General features: G+C 40.6%; 1 protein-coding gene across 1 annotated transcript in view; it reads right to left on the bottom strand.

Moving 5' to 3' along the window:
• ptprfa (protein tyrosine phosphatase receptor type Fa) overlaps positions 1 to 12,131 on the bottom strand; it is a 374,997-nt gene extending 362,866 nt beyond the window's left edge. The window contains exon 1 of the mRNA XM_030726596.1: positions 11,984 to 12,131. The gene's annotated coding sequence lies outside the window, so the exon portion shown is untranslated. The remainder of the gene's footprint in view (positions 1 to 11,983) is intronic.
• Positions 12,132 to 12,973: the final 842 nt, after the last annotated feature.

The raw sequence follows: 12,973 nt of genomic DNA, 5'->3' as shown, positions 1-12,973 counted from the left end.
ATCCTCCAGACAATTCATTTACTTTTCAGAAACATGCAGTAAAAAGAAAGGAAAGTAAGAACTGTCTTAAACTCTTACCTGCTTGCTTTTTCTTCATGCTGAAAGTGGAAAATAAAATGAAAGTGTCTGTCTATAGAACTATATCTATTTCATAGATAGATAGACAGATAGATAGATAACCCCCACTATCACAGCTTTTATAATGCTTTTTTATTAGAACTAAGTAAATGTAGCATTAACTACATTTGTGAAATATGGTAGAATCTTTCCAACCAGCCATTGTCAGAATCACTCAAACCAACAAGCACCCAGTGGATTGACATAAATCAAAATTTGCTTCTACGTATCAAATTAGTTTGGATTTAAAATAGTTGCATCATGGTTGTTTTTAAAGGTGTTATCTCCCGCAGCAACTGTGGGGTAAAAAATTCTAAATGTAAATTTTTCAGTCTGATAAACGTTGCTATTGCGCTAAAGACTGTGTTGCTTTAATACAGTGACAGCTTTGAGCTGATGATGAGGGAGGGTTTTACATTCACACAGCATCTAGGGGCACATCCAGGTCACAGATCCAACACTAGAACCTATTCATGCATAACATCCAGCAGTGTGGAGCAGAGTGGAAGAAGGGCTTCACTGAGGAGTAAGGCGCTGTGGCGGTGATTTTTAATTTCTGCATCTTCTCTAAATTTCACGTTGTATTCCTTTCTATAATTTTGAAAATCTTCAAAGTATATGTGACATCATCCCACAGCTCAGCTATCAGCCTCTGTAGCCTTATTAATTGATGTACTGCAGTAAAGAGCAGGTTATCATTCTGACAGGGAAGCAAAGCAGCACAGGCGTGTGATGGAGCCATAACTGACAGACAGAACAGACACAGCACAACTTGAGAAGCAGCATGTGCACAGGAGGAGGACAGAGGGAAATCCACAGCAGTTCATACTGAGACCTGCAGGGCTGGCAGAGCCGCAGACAGATCAACCTTAAACAGAGCCGTTTCAAACTAAGTGCCATTACTACTGACCGTGCAAACTGCAAATTTCAGCTTTTTGCTTGAAAAAGTGATAATTACTGGAACAGTGAATGTCCTGATGATTCATCCCTGGTTAGCTATTGTTAATTAGTTTAATAGAGTTGGTGATTTATTGTTCGACTGTGGTTTATTTGGATGCTTAGTTTTTTTTAAAGCAGTTTTCTGACCATCTTTATCCCACTGAGTCTCTACCAGCAAGAACAACCTCTTCCCTTAAATGATGCAATGTATTACAGATGCAATGCTGTGATGGATTGGCAACCTGTCCAAGGTGCACCCCACTTCCTGCCCTATGACAGCTGAAGATAGGCTCCAGCCCCCTCGGGTGCCTAAGCTGAATAAGCTTTTTTTTTTTTTTTTTTTTTTAAAAAAAGACAGGATGGATGTTCCAGTTGAGCAAATACCTTCCAATATTTTATCATAGACTCTTTATTTTAGTCTGTGCCTCCTGCCTGCCCAATAAGTTCACAGTACTGTACTTTAGTATTAGATTTATACCATCCTTACAATATCCACCATCTATCTGAGTCTGGGTCATGGAAGCAGCAGTCTAAGCAGAGATACCCAGACCTCTCTCTCCCAGTCACTTTCTCCAGCTCTTCTGGGAGGGGGCGGGGGGGGGGGGGGGGGGGGGGGGGGGGGGGGGTTACTCCTCACCCTATTTTTAAGGCTGGGCCCAGACACCCTTCAGAGGAAGCTCATTTCAGCCACTTTTGGTTACTACCCACAGTTTGTGGTTTCAGGTGAGGGCAGAAACCTGAATCAACCAGTAAAGTGATGCCTTCAACTTTGCGCTCAGCTCTCTGTTTGCAGTGGCATACCAGTACAGCATCTGCATCACTGCAGATGCTGCCACCTATCCATCTGCTACCTCCAGGTGCAGGCTGGAGGTCACTGAAGTAAAAAAAAAAAAAAAAAGCAAAACTGTGACACTGAGGCCACCAAACTGGAAAGCTCCATCCCTCCGGTATCTGAAGGTGTGCCAACTTGACAAATAAAGGAGCACTGATGCTCTTCTGGAGGTACATGGTGGCCTTATTAAAACACTTTTACATTTCCTTTCATTTGTGACCTATCTGTAGTTTCTGTGCATCAATTATTGCATCACTCACATGAGTACCCCTTGACTGACAGATGTCACTGGGATGAATTGCAGGTAATCTGACTGTGTGTTTGAGTCAGACGCCTCTCAAATACTGAACAGTCTCTCTGCGGGTTGTTTCTTCTTGCTTCAATGACGAATACAGTATTCTGTAGTCTAGACAAAACCTACACAAGTCAAATACCCATAACAGAGGTCATTTTTGATACCAGAAAATATCCTGTGTCACAGTGGGCAAATCACAGGGCTGTCAGTGCTGATAGGATCTTGCTCCCGTCTGAGTTGAAATAAAACAACAACACTGCAGCCAATCTTTAGCTGAACAGAAAATAATAGAGAGTCTGAATGAAAAACCTGGCTATTGTGCTGCAGTTCTATTGTGGGAATGAAAGGAGACAAACTGGACTGTGCAGTAGATGGGTCAATCAGCACAGGAACAATACCACAGCACGCAGGAGACAAGTTGAACTCCCATCCAATCATGTCCACAGGAAACCATACAGCCTGTTGCTCTCTTATCAGTTGTCTCCTCTGCAGGGACACAGCGTGTTTACCACAAAATTACTACTTTCAGGACTACAAACCCCGAAAAAGATTTGCTAAATTAAAACAAAATGCCCTATCTGCACTGTCTTGAGATATAAATAGAGATTTGGTTTGTCATTAAAACCAGTAAAACAGAATTTTCTCATGATGAGGGGAACGCTCTGTTTATAGACCACCCTGCTCATACTGCAACACTCAGATTATAGGTGTAACAATTCTCCAAATCCAGTTCTCTTCTTAAAATTTTTCATATGCATAAAGGAAGTTATTTCTAAGTTATTTCTCTGGACAGTCAAACTTATTGTTGGTGCAGTGTCAGATCATACTGTAGCAAGAAGGTGCTAAGTGTAAATCTGAGGAGGTTGCAGAAGTGCATAGAAGGCACAAATGTTCTTCCCCCTTTTTTACTACATTTACATATAAAGCAATGTTTTTTGAAAAGTTGTTTATTTCTACCTTTTTAACCAAATCTCAGTCTCAATGTCCTTTAGATGTCTGGAAACTGTCTTGAGCCTCTTTTCACTGAGTTCTTGCTGACTGGGCAGGCTTCAGACTATTCTAAACACTCTGTTTCAGACAGTTTAATTCTCTCTTGGATCTGTGTGATGACTGAGAGCCGAGGGGCTGCACATTGCACCAGTAGTGCAACTGTCCAAGAACAACAACAGGTCCCATTTAAACTGCATATTTCACTTCAAAGTCCGGCCGACCTACTTGTCCTGCATCTGTGTTTACATTTACGCATTAAGCGATTGCACTTTTGCAGCTTGTCTTCACGTTCTACACATTAACACCTCTCAGCTTAACAATGGTATCTGTACTAGCAGCATGGGGTGTGGCAGCAACATGATAGTCAACCCAAGACAACACAAACACAAGACTATGGACTTAGTTGGCAGATTAGGTCTGCTACACCCCAGATTTATGATGATAAAACAAAGAGATTATTAATGAGGGACAGTGCAAATGCCCTGCTTTGCAGTTTCAAAGAAAGTGATCATGAGCCTCACCAAGATTCAGTGGGTTTTTCTTTTGCCCATACTCCATCTCCCCACCAAGTTTGACAAAATTCAGCTTGGTAGTTCTTGTGTAATCTTGCTGACAAACAGACAAACAAACTGCATTCATCACATTTCTCCGCCTCAGCTGCAGAAAACACCCATAAACAACTGGTGTATACTACAGACAGATGAGATGAGATGATAGCAGGGAGCAGCCGTCTGTGTTGTTACAAAGCTTATGATTAAGAAACATGTTTATCTTTGAAGGTGCTGCAGCAGGAAACGCAACCTGCTGTAATCTGATCTCATTCTTAAAGCAACTGTGGCTCCAGACAAATAAAAACAGAGCCAAGCATCTGTTCTCTTTCATGTTCACAGGAGGAAACAATGGAAAACCAGTGTTTCCGCTGAGGGAAGGATGTACAGGAATTTTTTTTGGGTTCGGGCCCAGGTAGTGGTCCCAGGAGTGAAAAATGTCTTTCATGATTTCACACAGCAGGTTTTAAGACCCACACAAGACGCTGTTTTAAGACGGCACAATCTCGGGTCTTCCTAATCTGGTCTATAACACAATATGGTAATGATCTGATGCCCATGGAGGCAGCAGAGTGGGGAGATGTGTTCTTGGAGTTTTTTCAACAAACTGTTAACAAGGAGATGAAACCTGAAGCCTGTTTGTCATCTCAGATTTAGTCAAATGGTTTTATTTTTGTTTAAAAACAATTAACTCAAAGAAGAGTGGTATATTTGCACATTTAGGTTTTGGAGAGTCATGATGGAAAACAGAAGTATCAGTGCATTTTGGGAAGGCGACTGCAAAGAGAATAGACTGATCTGTGTCTGTTTCAGGTCAGTGAGCTGGAGCTGGAGTCACGACGTGGATAGCCTAGATTAGTATAAAGATTGTAAGCAGGTGATGAAAAATACACCTAAAATAAGCAATTTCAATTTCAGCGATGAACATTTAACTTAATTCTGTCATACAAAAAGAAAAATGCTCTCAACTAAAATCATCATCTGATCCAACCAATGTAAGCATAGGACATGCTTTGGCATCTTCTACCAAGTTCGTGGTTGAGCAAAGATTTTATATGCACTCATTCACATGCACACCAGAGGTCACTTAACTTTAAAATGTACCTGCAGCAAAGGCTGTCTAGTAAACCCCAGCACTGATTCGCCATCTTGGTAACACCTCCCGGGAGTTATATGGGCAGACAGTGTTTAAAAAGAATGGGTGTGTGCGCATTTATGGCCTTTTCTAGCAAGATCACATTTGATTTTAGTTTTCTTAAATTATATTTAGTATTTCTCCCATTTACTGACTTGCTGAGTGTATTTTATACTCTGTTATGGACAGAAGCTGGAGACCCGACAGTCCTGTTTATACTTCTTTGGCATCTGCTTGAGGTCCACTGCCTGGGGAGCATGCATGCTTGGTGCATTGTAATGTAACGAGTCCTAACCATCTGATGACCAAACTTACGTCCCTGGGACCCGAGCAGGCCCTAGCAGACTCACAGATAGGTATAGCATAATCCCTGCTTAAAAGTTCTATAACAAAAAGCCAATTCATTTTTTTGTAGATTGACTTTTCAATTAATATACCACTTATTTAATCTCTAATATTTATGAATTATTCTATTATTTCCTCTAATATAGCTGCAATGACAGTAATTGTCATGTTAAAATATTTTTTTCACATGCTAATACAAAAGTGTTTTAGTGTTTTTGAATGTGAGCACGGGCCTGGTTCCAGTCTGCAAATTCTGTAGTCCTCTTGTCTCTCTAACCTGGATAAAATTGCTGTATATACAGAATGCCAAAACATAGCAGCCCTTTCCACCCATATGTTTTCATGCTTGTTCATCCCTGAAATTACACACAATTTATCAATGTGCAGAGGATGGCTGAGTGTGAGCAGAAATGGAGGGGAGCCAGCCCACATTCAGCTGGAATACCAGCAGCTAGAGTCTCGGATGGAGCTGTGATCAAGACAAAGAAGCCCAGATTTTCAGTCAGATACCTGCAGTTATTCAGTCTCATCTAACAGACACACCTGGCTTTCAATAAATCGAATTTAAAAAAAAAACCAAAGTGTGACTCCTGTGCTTCAAAATAACATTCAACATTAAAGGAATTAATCTTTTAATTAGAAATTTTAAAAGCAGTGAATTTGCTTCACATTAGTACATTAATGTTCCATCAAAGGCTTTTTTCTGTCGGTGTTCAGTGAACACAACTGTGTATATTTACATCCAACAAAACACGTCATGAATTAGCATTAAGAGTTATTTAGATCTACTCTCTAATGCTCTTAGTAATTATGACTGGACATGAAATGATGAAGTTGCAGAGCCACAAAGCCATTAACGTGGGATATGGCTGTTCCCTTTTCTAATAGAAACAGAAAGTCATCATTTTCAGCTGTGACTCTTCCATTACTTTTGCAACCATTCAAGTAAACCTGCTCTTTAACTAACCAAGCTGTGCTTGTGCCAAAATCTAGCCAAGACATAAAACAATGCACTGTCTTGTATTTAAAGGGCGAGGACAAAGAACAAACAGTAAATTTATTTAAGCCTTTGACCTCTTGGCTCTGGAGTTTTCTTGAGCTCTAAATGAATCTCTGAGGCCTTCAGAAAAAAAAATGATCACAGATGTTAACACATTTGGCAAAGGATTTAATAAGATCTCCAAATTATCTGAACTAAAATAATTTCATTGTAAGAAAAATAATCTACAAGTGCATTTCAAACCACTGTCACTTTGTTCCTCCAGATTCTGCCCATGACCAGATAATTTGATGCAAAAAAAAAAAAAAATCACCAAGATCCCCAAAAGTTTCTTCACACCCTCTGCAGGTGGCTCTGCAGCTGCTGGTGCCAAAGAACATACATCTGCTATGAGAAAGGCACTGCATAAATTTGACTTTCATGGCATTTCGGGGAAAAGCCTTTGAGGTCCAAAAAGAACAAAGGTAGTCCAAAACTCATGAACATACAAAGACCCGGCCTTGCAGAATAATGTGCCCCGAACAGAAGAATCAAAGCGTTGTCTGGCCTAACAGCAGGAATGTTTGATGCAGGCCAAAGCAGAGTTTTACAGACTTCCATTGTTTTTTATTTATATATTTTAAAGTTTTCTTTTTGGTTCATATTAGTTTTAGTTAGTTTCCAGAGTAGGTAGTTTTTCAGAGTTTAGTTTGTTTAAAATGTTCTGCATCAGTTTAGTTTTTAAATATGTTTCAATATTAGTTTTGGTTTGTTTGTCAGAGGCAGATGTAGGCATCCCAATGTCACTAAACAAATGGAATAAAGTGTCCTCAAGCTGGCTGTACTTAAACTAAAGACTAAATCCAAAGAAATTTAATGTATATTTTTATTATTTTATTTTAAGAAGTTTTATAAATGCAGCATCTCAGTTTGTTTTCATTTTTTCTCAGACCTAGCTTTATTTTGTTTGGTTTGGGGTTTTTTTTGTCTTTGTTCAGTGCCCTAAAAAGTCTTTAGTTTTAGCTGAGTTTTAGTTAACTATAAGACAAAGAGCTCTTTAGCAGAGCGACTGAGTTCAGTGATTTAAAACACATCTTGCAAGTGTTTCCATTAAAGATTGGTCAAAGATTTCAGCAAGCTGACATCACTGATTCACAGACAGTTATGCAGAATTCATTTAGCTAGGTAATTTTAGCTTAAGGGATACAAGGCTACAAGGCCCGTTCTCAAAGACCTCATAGTCCCATATCACCCCAACAGAGCACTTCACTCTCAGACTGCTGGTTTACTTGTGGTTCCCAGGATACTTAAGAGTAGAATGGGAGGCAGAGCCTTCAGCTTTCAGGCGCCTCTTCTGTGGAACCAGCTCCCAGCTTGGATTCAGGAGACAGACACCCTCTCTATTTTTAAGATTAGGCTTAAAACTTTCCTTTTTGGTCAAGCTTATAGTTAGGGCTGGATCAGGTGACCCTGAACCCTCCTTTAGTTATGCTGCAATAAGCCTAAGCTGCTGAAGGGTTCCCATAATGCACTTCCTTTTCATTCACCTCTTCTTAGTCTGTTTATACCCCACTCTGCATTTAATCACTAGTTATTATTAATCTCTGGCTCTCTTCCACAGTGTGTCTTTTTTTCTCTCCCCTCACCCCCAACCAGTCACAGCAGATGACCCCCCCTCCCTGAGCCTGGTTCTGCTGGAGGTTTCTTCCTGTTAAAAGGGAGTTTTTCCTTCCCACTGTTTCCAAGTGGGGTCGATTTGACTGTTGGGTTTTCTCTGTATTATTGTAGGGTCTTTACCCACAATACAAAGCTCCTTGAGGTGACTGTTTGTTGTGATTTGGCGCCATATAAATAAAATTGAACTGAACTGAACAGCTGTTAGCCAGCATCTTTTTTCCACAGCCAAATATCACATATGATATTTTTCCTGAATAACAGTTTGAAAAATATAGCATACTGCTCAAATATATCACCTTTATCTGTATGCTGGATTGACAAAATACAGGATGTATTTTTCTCGTTTCTCACTGTTTCACATATTGTTCCAGATTTATTTATTTATTTGCGCATCCTGTTGGTTTTATGGTAATAACTTGTTTGTTCCTGGAACAGCTATTTCTGGGTTCCAGACCTGCACTTGATCCACTGAAGTCCTTCTTGAGTCGTGCCAAGCTATAAACTTAAATTAAAAATACCGCTGGGAATGTTTAAAGCTTTGTGATGTTATTTCTGTTTTCTTTGCCAGACAGACTACAATGTGCAGACTTTTAACTTTTTTTTAACCAGGTTTAGATGATAATAATAACAAGTCCAGGTGTTTCAGTGAGTAATTATAAGGAATATTGAAAAGTACAAGCTGAAAGCCTGCAGTGCTGTGAATGGTTTTCATCTGACCTTTTTTTTTTTTTTTTTTTTTTGAGGGAGCAACCATGTGACAGTTGACAGTAAGGTCCTGGAATCATTCAAAGCTACGGCTTCTGGGAAGCAGATATTTTTTAATGTCACAGCACAAAAAAAGAAAAAAGATAAAATCCATTCACTTCTTTCGCAGATGGAGACAGAAATCTGAAAAATCTGTATGTGAAAATCTGCCTGGATGGACAGAATGCAAAAACAACTTTACATAATTATTATTAGTCAATATGTGTAGGGAGAAAAACATGCTGATTAACTACCAGGAAGCAGCAGCTGTACAGCTGCAACAACCAGTGTGTGTACGTGTGTGTGTGTGTGTGTGTGTGTGTGTGTGTGTACTATATCGACCCACCCTCCATCCCCTTCCAGAGACAGGACAGAACCAATAGCAGCACAGTAACACAATAGTGTGATATACACATCGACAGCTCAATAATTCTGATTTGATAGTATGATAACACCATAATACTATAATAGGGCAGCACAACAGAACAGTGGTTTGCACTGTTGCCTCGTAGCAAGAAGGTCCTGGGGGTTTGAATCCACCATCTGGCCGGGGCCTTTCTGCTTGGTTCTCACCGTGTCTGCGTGGGCTCTTTCCAGGTGGTTTCGTCCCACAGTCCAGAGACATGCAGTTAGTGGAGTTAGGTTAATTGGTGATTCTAAAATGCCCATAGGTGTGAATGTGAGTGTGAATGTAATGTCTCTGTGTTGGTCCTGCAACAGATTGGCAACCTGTCTAGGGTGTGCCTGCCTCTCGCCCTGTGGCAGCTGGGATAGGCTCCAGCACCTCCAAGACAGTGAATTGGATAAGCAGAAGTAAATAAATGGATGGATGGATGATAATATATGCTATATTACCAAAAGTATTCACTCACCCATCTAAATCATTGAGTTAAGGTGTCCCAGTCACTTCCATGACCACAGGTGTATAAAGCAAGCACCTAGACATGCAGACTGCTTCTACAGTTTGGGGATGGCCCCTTCCTGCTCCAACATGACTGCGCATCAGTGCACAAATGAGCCAGTTTGGTGTGGAAGAACTTGACTGGCCTGCACAGAGTTCTGACCTCAACCTGATAGAACGCCTTTGGGATGAATTAGAGCAGAGACTGTGAGCCAGGCCTTCTCTCCAACATCAGTGTCTGACCTCGCAAATGTGCTTCTGGAAGAATGGTCAAATATTCCCACAAACACTCCTAAACCTGTGGAAAGCCTTCCCAGAACAGTTGAAGCTGTTATAGCTGCAAAGGGTGGGCCCACATATTAAACTCTATGGATTAAGAATGGGATGTTACTTAAATTCATTTGAATGTGAAGGCAGATGACTGAATACTTTTGGCAATATAGTGAATAAGACAGTTATTCATCCCATATTTGGGAAGTATGTTTACTTTCAGTATTTCTTTTTAATGCTGAAACTTGTGTACTATGTGGCTACATAAGTATGGTTATGTAATTTACTAAGTAAAGACAAATTTCTTGTTTTTCTACTTTGCAGAAAAAAGATGATTCAATACAAAATGATGTTTAAACGCTTGTGCAGTGTCACTTTTCACGTAATGCACATTAGTCTCAAAATCATGCTCAATGTTTTCTAAACCAATTTTCTGCACTGTATTTATTTGTAATCTGATGTTCTTGGGCCCCCTTGTGCCACTTAATTTTTAAGAAAAAAAAATCCTGTAAATGTCCCCGGTGTGTGTGTGTGTGTGTGTGTGTGTGTGTGTGTGTGTGTGTGTGTGTGTGTGTGTGTGTGTGTGTGTGTGTGTGTGTGTGTGTAGCAGTGATGCACTGAGCATTCAGGGTCGAGTCTCCTGCTGCTTTCACTAGCGTGATAGGAGTAACACACAAACACGCAGATTCACAGCGCCGGCTTTCAGCTGATGCATTTATGAGCAACACACATACAAAGAATACACTCCCCTCCACGTCTTCTCTCCCTGCATCTTGTTTCTGCGACTCCACCTGCTATCCAGCATCCCTGCCCTCACTCCTCTTCCCTCCATCTGTTGCACTCCTTCACTCCGCCCGGCTCACTCGGTCTCTGTTTTCCATCCAGCCTAATTAGAGCTCCGTCAAATCCAGGTGAGCTGACAGCCAATTATCACTCTGTCACACCAAGTCATCCACTCCCATCCCTCTTTTTTTTTTTTTTTTTTTGCCTCTTTTGCCCTTTTTGGGGGGCTTGAAGAATTTTTAGTTTTATTTTTTGCATCAGGAGCAGTAACAGGACAGTTCGCCATTCTTGTTTTAGAAACTGCCAAAAGAATGGAGGCTGTATATGAAGCCGTGCGATAATCAGCACGCGAACACGCGGGCTGCCACACTGACACCAGAACAGAGCTGAGACTAAATTTACGTATGGAGTAGAATACTGAAACACTTGTGCACGAACTAGGCCTGTATTATAGCAATATTTTTCATAAAGCAATCCGACGAAAATTTAACAGTTTCATACTAAAAATGTGATTGGCAGGGAAAATCGTGCAGAATAATCGGCAAGTCGCCTAAATTTCACAGGTGCATTTAACATAATCAAAACTGCAAGACGCATTAAACTGTACATTTTAATCACGTCACCAACAGAGTCTGAACGGAAGTTGTGTCTCTACTATTATTCAAACTAATAACTTAACTAATAGCAAATTAATGAAGGTGCCGCACAGCTTGATATGAGAAATGACATTTTATGCAAAAGGACATGGAGCGGTGCTCTGACTTGCTCGATTTTCAATGCACAGCACAACTGTGCCATTATATGTCTTGTACGGAAAGACGCTTCCAGCAAACTGCGTTAAAAAAAATCTCATAATTCCAAGAATAACAACACACAATGGGGGAGAAAAAAGTATTATGTAGTCTTTAGAAAGATATAATTCGTGACAGAGCAAATGTGGGCTGCACTTCCACAACTGTGTCAGCAATATATTCTTCTACCAGAAACGCCTTTTTTAAAAATTTAAAATCGGCACATAAATGATGGTTTTGTTAAAAAAAAAAAAAAAAAAAAAAAGATGACTGTAATTCATCATTATTTCACGATATATCCATATATGGTAGGCTACATTTATATAACTGTAATATTTATCCATAATTATTAAATAAAAAATATCACAGGATTTGTTGTGTAATTTTGCGGATGTGATTTCTATATGCACCTTACTGATTTCTAATAGTTTTGGGGGTGTTGTTCCCTCTGTGCAGACCGCATTGTCAGGTGTGAGTGAGTGTTGACGGACTTGTGTGAATATAAATTCAGTCTCGCATTCAGCGTGTCCATTCTGCAGGACAGCTGTCACCACACAGCGCGGCATTTCTTCCATTTGTGACATTTGCCATAGAAAAAGGAGTTTGAAAGAAAAAAAAAAGGGGTGTTCAAACTCACCATGTTCTAGGGTTTCCTAGACGTTTCCATTTCGGAGAAGATGCTGAAGAAATGATAAGGATGGCGGGGTCCCAAGATTATAGACAGTTAGCAAAGAGTCTTGAAATTCCTCCAGTCCCACAACACTTGCGCTAATCCCGCGAGGTGGGTAAGAAAAAGGTCCGTAAATGCACCGTGAGGAGCGTCAGATAAATCCTCCGCTCAGCTGCTGCTGTGCGTGGAGCTTTCCCCCCTCTCAGTGCTGGTTAGTGTTCCCGGTAAGCCAGCGGTCTGCTCCCTGACCGTCCGCGATAGCTGCGCTCTGAAAGAGCAGCATCCCTAACACTTTGTCCACACACACCCTCGGGAGGCGTCGGCTATGTTCGGCTGTTTCCGGAAGCATTATACTGTAGTGGAGGCTGTCAAAGACGACCTGGTTTATTTACACATTGACAAGCTTCTCTTTGATCGTGTTAATCAGTCCCGCGGAAAATGATGTGCATTTCTACAGAGATATCGTTGACAGACACTTTAAAACACAGGCGACCAGGCTGTGACGGTGGTTCGATTCTCGCACTGAACACAACTGTCTCCCGATACTGCTTCCCCCCCCCCCACCGGAGCCCTTGAGCAATAAGCTACCTGCTCCAGAAGCGATGCCGTCAGTAATTAACACCAGAGCATCGACCCGCTGTAGCCCATGACAGTGCAGAGGTGCCATCTATAGAGAAAAGGATTTCTTACAGTTCCGGCTGTGGAGGAGCCAAGGGATGGTAAATGTTACAGGTAGTGCGATATTTCACAAAGGAAACAGAACGGTTTGAAAAGAAATAAAACATTTATTCTTAGTTCTTCCATTTTTTTTCTTTATCAAATGTGACCTCTTTATAACCTGAAAACATAATTACAAATGATGAATAATATATCCTGTTTTTCATGTATGGAAGACAGGATATCTTAGTTTTTTATGCACCTTCAACACTTCATTTTTGAGGTAGAGTTTCCATATTT

Source organism: Archocentrus centrarchus, chromosome 4 (assembly GCF_007364275.1).
Source record: "Archocentrus centrarchus isolate MPI-CPG fArcCen1 chromosome 4, fArcCen1, whole genome shotgun sequence".
Classification (NCBI taxonomy): Eukaryota; Metazoa; Chordata; class Actinopteri; order Cichliformes; family Cichlidae; genus Archocentrus; species Archocentrus centrarchus.
Note: the sequence above shows the minus strand (reverse complement) of the source record. Positions and strands in the feature narration are given on the sequence as shown.